At 33.2% G+C, this 7,500-nt stretch overlaps 1 protein-coding gene across 1 annotated transcript in view; it reads right to left on the bottom strand.

The window, feature by feature from the left end:
- Window positions 1-5,999: 5,999 nt before the first annotated feature.
- Window positions 6,000-7,500, bottom strand: part of c11.1 (maestro heat like repeat family protein c11.1) — a 30,032-nt gene continuing 28,531 nt past the window's right edge. Inside the window, exon 24 of the mRNA XM_086550468.1 lies at window positions 6,000-7,500. This exon is cut by the window's right edge and continues 1,040 nt beyond it. The gene's annotated coding sequence lies outside the window, so the exon portion shown is untranslated.

Raw genomic sequence — 7,500 nt, 5'->3', positions numbered from 1 at the left:
TTATATATATATATATATATATATATATATATATATATATATATATATATATATATATGTATGTATGTATGTATATGTGTGTGTAGGTGTGTAGGTGTGATGAACACAGGGTAGAATCTGTTACATTTCACTTTCTCTCTTGAAAGTGACCCGTTTAAAACAATATTTTGACAAAATTAAGACAATCTTTAAACCATTAGGCATAATCCGCGTTATTGATGATTATATATAATTTACTTTTTTAGGAAGGGTGGGGGGCGTAAGGAGCTATCTGTAAAATCGTCATCACAACGATTACTTCTCTCAGATTTCCTTCAGTGTATATTGATATGCAGGCCATAAGGGTACCCAACTCATAATCGTTGAACAATGAAGCTGGGGACTTATGTTTCCCTGTAAGAACTGTACATTTTCATTTTACTGCATGATTAAACTTGGGATGAGTTTATCACAATATTAAGTGCTGACATGTGTGATGGCGGTAAAGACCTTTTTTGTTCTATTGGAAGAGTGAGAATCATTGGTCAAATGGTGGATCCATGTGGGGGAGGGGGAGGGGCGTTACGTCCATAGTGAGGGAAATTGATAATTCAAACCTTAATTTAAATACATATTGGTCCACAAATAATCTGAAATGCTAAAGATCTCAAAACAAATTTCATTATCGAAGTATAACAGCCCGATGCTCATTTGCCTCTTCCTTTGATGTTGGCTTTGCAGAAAAGTACAGGAAGTACCTATTAAATAGCTAGCCAACTGCCGAAGCGGTATTGTTGGATGGTATCAACGCTTTTCCCTAATATTTTGTGCGTTGAGGAAATATCTTTTAAAAAAACATAAACGAAAACATTTAAAAAACAGTTTCGAACATTTTTCATTTTTCCTTAGAGAAAATAAAATGAGCAAATCTTTCATTACTTTTTTTTTTGGGGGGGGCGGGGGCTATACGACTTTGTTTAGCAAAAGCGGAGAAATATGAAGAAATACGTTGTTTATCGCGTAAAAAAGCCTAGTGTGTCTTTGTGCGACTAAGATATGACTTTTTTGTTGCACGATGCATGACGTTATTTTTCAGATTTTGACCAGCAAAATCGTGAGACCTTTGAGAAATGGTAGGCGTCATCCCAGATAGTTACGCCCTCGAGTCTGCCCTCTCCAAGAAATCAAGCCATGAAATACTTTAAGAATATTCTCATTGTCAACATAAGCAGATCTATCTGCATTCCTTTTGATAATAACAACCCCGACTTTGATGGCGGGACTGCCATCTACCATCATTTTTATTGTGGAAATATGCGACATTAGGCTATTCAAAATGAATAAATATGATGTTTTTTCACTGATTTATCTAATCTAATTTGTAGAAAAAAGTGGGATCAGGAAAATCTAACTTAGCTCTTCGTTATTAACAAGATAGTGATGGATTGGAGCTTTAGGAATGTTTGCCGTTATTTTACAAGGCCATCAATTTCTCCATATACAAGGATTACATTTATTTTGATTATATCACTTCCACAATTCTCAGAATGAATTAATTGACTTTAGAAATTAGAAATATGTTTAGATGTAACTAAACACTAATTTTATAACATAATTTTTTATCATATTTGTAGAAGTTCAGATGAAATACGCGCGTGATTATCAAAAATTATATGCCTTCACCTATAGCTCCATCATCCTGGGCGGTGACGTTGATTGGACCTCCGGCGCATTGGTCCTACGGTCCAATAGTCCTTCCTTTAAAATGCGCCAACATACAATTATGTATATATATATATATATATATATATATATATATATACATATATATATATATATATATATATATATATATATATATATATATATATATACATACACATATATACACACACACATACACACATATATATGTATATATATAAATAAATTATATATATATACACATATATATATATATATATATATGTATATATATATACATATATATACATAAATAAAGATAAATAAATAAATAAATAAATAAATATATATATATATATATATATATATATATATATATATATATATATATATACATATATACATATTAGTCCCGATGGAGGAGGTTAAACCATTCCCTATTATTCAGCCTAACTCCGGTTCTAAACTCCTGGTAGTGACTGTAGTTTGCAGATGATTGAAAAATGACTCCCCATCCATACGTGTTCGAGAATGCTGTCCATATATGTAACTCATTTGTTTTAGAAAGCGTGGCGGCATGGGGTATAAGACGTGACTACCAATAATGGTATAATTGAATACTGATAATCAGTCAATTAAATGGGTTATTGACAACAAAATAGAGAATAGTCGGCTAATAGTCAGCTGCCGACGGTCGGCGTTCAATTTTGCTCATCCGGCCGACGTCGATTTGACGATGGAGCCGACACTTTGTCGACGTCGTCGGGGCCAGACCCTAGTAGGGACGTCACCTCCCGACGTCGGTTGGATGTCAACTGACATAATTTCTTTTGGCCGACGTTGACTAGACGATAAACACATCAGTTTTCTAACCGCCAAATACAATATTTCCTATCTTATACTAAATGACAGGAAATTTTCAGTAAGACGGCGAAATTGCGATGACGATGGTGGAGGACGAGTATTATGGCACAGCGATGTAATTTCCCAATTTTTATTCACTCTAATTGGACATGTAAGGTTTTCTGATGTTTAAACTTCTCTAGATAGAATGTTTATGGTAGAAGTAAGAAAGGGAATAAGAAATCATGTTTCGTAGTGATAAGAAAACCCCCCATTAAATTGTAATCTCAACAATTTCTAAATATGAGGCACAATCTATCTACATCGTGGATCTCAATTTCCTTAAGTAACATTCTGCCCCTTGCGATCCCACTGAAAATCATAATCTGATTATTAATTTCACATCATAGTTTTCGTTGACAATAATTGAAACCATTAATGAAGCAAACATGCTTTATTGTGATAAAAAAGGATAACAAAATCCGTATTTCTTTGAAACAGAAAACTCCAATTGTGTGCCAAAGCAAACAAACAAGATCCCAAGGAATGTTAATTCGATATAGCCCTTATACTGGCATTCCATTTGTATCTATAAATATAGTGTACAGACTCTATTCTTTCCTAATTTCTCTAGAGAAAACTTCCTCAACTTACATATGTAATTCCATTGCCGAGTTAACAACCACTAATCTCTGAACAGGTAGCACATAAAAATAGTCTAACCTTTGTGATAATTAACTGAATGTGCAATTAAACAAAGCACAATTTATTAATATCATAAAACTATACATTTACAATCACAAATGTTAACACTGAATAATATTGTTGCCTATATAACCAATCTTTCTAAATTGGGAAAAGATTTCTTTATCAAATCAGTACATAATCTCCAGTATAACTATACAACAGTACATATCCTGATATTTACTATTCACAAAGAGAACCAAAGGCAAATAATGATAATGTATAAATAGTATTAGTATTATCCCAGTATATCTTTCTCTTTCCCACATGAAAAAAATTGCTGTGAAAACTAAGAGCAAGTTGTTATAATTCCATGGCTATAAGAAAAATAATTCTTACCAGAGCTTTGTATTTATGTGTATCAAAATTGAAAGTTTTTTTTTCAGCCAGTGTATATCACTATATAGTCAATGTTGTACTGAAGATTATTTAAACTTAAGACAAATAATTCATTTGTATTTTTGTTATAATGTTCAAATCATAGTGACTGACCAAGTGCAATAATGAAACCTTGTCAAATAAGTGAGGTGGGGAAGAAGAAGAAGAAGAAGAAGAAGAAGAGGAGGAGAAGAAGGAGAAGGAGAAGGAGAAGGAGAAGGAGAAGGAGAAGGAGAAGGAGAAGGAGAAGGAGAAGGAGAAGGAGAAGGAGAAGGAGAAGGAGAAGGAGAAGGAGAAGGAGAAGGAGAAGGAGAAGGAGAGAGAGAAGGAGAAGGAGAAGGAGAAGGAGAAGGAGAAGGAGAAGGAGAAGGAGAAGGAGAAGGAGAAGGAGAAGGAGAAGGAGAAGGAGAAGGAGAAGGAGAAGGAGAAGGAGAAGGAGAAGGAGAAGGAGAAGGAGAAGGAGAAGAAGGAGAAGGAGAAGAAGGAGAAGGAGAAGGAGAAGGAGAAGAAGGAGGAGGAGGAGGAGGAGGAGGAGGAGGAGGAGGAGGAGGAGGAGGAGGGAGAGGAGGAGGAGAGGAGAAGGAGAAGGAGAGAAGGAGAGGAGGAGAAGAAGAAGAAAGAAGAAGAAAGGAGGAGAAGGAAAAGGAGAAGGAGAAGAAGGAGAAGGAGAAGAAGAGAAGGAGGAGAAGGAGGAGGAGAAGAAGGAGAAGAAGAAGGAGAAGGAGAAGGAGAAGGAGAAGGAGAAGGAGAAGAAGGAGAAGGAGAAGGAGGAGAAGAAGGAGAAGGAGAAGGAGAAGGAGAAGGAGAAGGAGAAGGAGAAGAAGAAGGAGAAGGAGGAGAAGGAGAAGAAGGGGAAGGAGAAGGAGAAGGAGGAGAAGGAGAAGGAGAAGAAGAGGAGGAGGAAGAGGAAGAAGAAGAGGATGAAGAAGAAAAATCAACAAAAACAAAAGAGAAAAGATTTCATAATCTACTTCTTGAGAACAATTACTGTTATCATATCATATCCATTATCATTATGGCTGTCTGTAGATATGTTTGTATTTGCTAAGTCGAAAAAAGTTTTAGAATACTGCACTTTATCAACTGAAGATAAAAATGCACTGACTGTCCAGCCAAATATCTCTGGGACTTGAACTTCAACCTACCCTAAGATATAACAGTATTAATCTAGAATTTCATACATAATTATGTTGTTTATAACATTACTTATAAATATCTGAATAAAAACAAAAGACTATCACTGAAATATTGAAAATTCCTCTAAATTGATTTATTTTATAGCAATAACATTCTAAGTACATCTTAACCCTTCCGAGATGGGCCACATCTTAAGATGTTCAGCCTGGGCTGAGCATTTTAAGATATTTGTGTTTTCCTTTATTTTCCTGTCTTATGGTAGGAAATCTGAGTTTATTTATGATATATCAGTAAAATGATACTAATTAGTATTTGGTATAATAGGTTATAACTGAAGGAATGAATAGCCTGTAATTTATTTCTACAAAAGCAAAAATGCAGAGCAAAAGTGGTACAACCGTGAAAATGTCTGTTGCAGAGGGTTAATAACCAAAATGTAAAATAAGTCTGCTTTCTGTAAGCTGTTTTTCCATATGGTACCACATTAAGTTTTCTGTAATATCTTCTACTTGCGTTGATGTTCTTTATCTTTCTTCAGACTACCTTTAACACTAACCAGTATGTTTAATCTTCCTACCTACTATTATTGACAAAGTGTCAAAAGTAAAGAAAAAAATGTTGAGCTTAGAAAATGTCCTGCAATAACACCACATTCAAAATAGACCTGCCATGGAATCTTGGATTTTGGTATTCCTGTGCATTGATGGCATTACTTAGTCTACAGAGATATTATTGTCACATTAAATTCCGCTCTTTTCATTTAGGGTGAGATTAAGTTTTGCATTTCCCCCCCAAATATAGAAAAAAAAACAAGAAATGAACCAAAATACACCTCTCTTTGTATCCTTTTTCATTATTGTTTCTCTAGCATACAAAAAAGATGTATAAAGATTCCATCTAAATACGTAAATGAACCCATTGACACACAATCAAGCAGGTCCAGTTTTTTAAGAGAAACTACACCTTTGTAGGTATATTTGGCACTAACCTGGTAGTATATAATATGCTAGGAAAATATTCTAATTACCTTGGGGATTAAAGGTCAAATAAAAAGTTGATATAATATAAAGCTTTCAAAATGTGCAAGAAGTATCATGTATAACATTTCTATTTATTACACAGATGCAGCAATATGACTGTGCAAGGCATATATAATTCTTGTGCAGATCAATACACTGGCTATATATATAATTAATCCACTTCACTTCTTAGTGCAAGAATAAAACCAGCAAGAGAAAAGGCAACACACAGTAATATTTGACTGAATGAAATGTTCAAAATGAGCATTACTCATATGTAAAGTACAATACATTCAAAGGCACAATACTTTTACAATGCATGACTAAATACATTTACAATCAGCACCTTTAAACTCTGAACATTCACCTAACAAACTGATATGTGTACTGACATTAATAGTACACATATATACATCATACATAAATAAAAATAATTACACAAGTCTAAAACGTGTACAGATATGTGCTGAATAAAAAAAAAACACCACACAAATTGCCAGATCTTGCATCAGTAAAGAGAACACTCACTTAACTGTTGGTAATTAGGGAATTCCTGGCCCAAAGTCAAGATGGTATAGTCCTAGAGACAGTAAAATACAAAAGGGAACAACACATCAGTTGATCCATAGCATTGCCTAACTTTCCTATCATATTAAATTACAATTATCATCATAAATTTCAAAATTAGGTAGACTGATCACTCAAGATCATTTACAATACTCAGCAACTGGTAGATAAGAGCCTCTACGCTGGCATAATAAGAACAACCAAAGAGTTTGGGACTTGCAGAAAGTAGGGTATTGAAAAGGACTCAAGTTAATTTGGATGAAACCATTCTTATACCTTTACATCAATAGGAAAAGAAAAAGGAAAGGCTAAGAAAAATATTCATTCTTAAATGTATCACAAGAGTAATTCACTAATAATATCATTCCAATGGCACTTTTAATTTCATAATGAAAATATATCAATGACTTGAAATAAGAAAGAAAGGAAGGAAGAAGTTATTTTCTTTAATTGTTTAACTTCCCAAGATCATTATCTAATTCTAAAAAATAGATTACTGCAATAAACTTCCAACCACAAAATGACATACTAATATAATTGCTATCAATGATATTAAAGATTATGACTGAAAAGACTTATCTTTAAGTGATTTTTTTTCACTCTGAAGTAAAATGAAAGCAAAATTATTACAAATATGAATGCAGAAATTTGAGACTTCAACATGAGTCCATGTTATATTAGAATAATCTGTATAATGGGAATCACCTAATAACTGGGTTTTACTGCATTAGTTTAAGTATGACTATGAAAGCAATTGCATCTGGTCTGGGTATCCTTGCTTAAATTGCATATCTCTCTCAGACAAGTATGGTATTCAGCACACAATATACCACAAATACATACACAACAAAGAATGATTTGATATAATACAAATATTGACACGTATAAAAATACATCCTTATCATGAATATTTACATTGTCATAAATCTAAAAATCAATTAGTGTATGTGTTATGAGTTTTTCTTCTCTTTTCTATCATTAGAACATACTTCCTTATCAATCATTGAAGAAGAAGAGGAAAAAAAAAAGAAAAAAGAAAAGAAAAAAGAAAAAAGTACGGCATCCAAACCTTCCCTTATTAATTAATAATATCCATAAATCAATATGAAGAAGCTAAAATTCTAATACCAGTCATTTTCATATAATTAAA

Source organism: Penaeus japonicus, unplaced genomic scaffold (assembly GCF_977035675.1).
Source record: "Penaeus japonicus unplaced genomic scaffold, GWHDUDI00000001_assembly GWHDUDI00000023, whole genome shotgun sequence".
Lineage (NCBI taxonomy): Eukaryota > Metazoa > Arthropoda > Malacostraca > Decapoda > Penaeidae > Penaeus > Penaeus japonicus.
The sequence above is the reverse complement of the archived record's forward strand: the minus strand, read 5'-3'. Positions and strand labels throughout refer to the sequence as shown.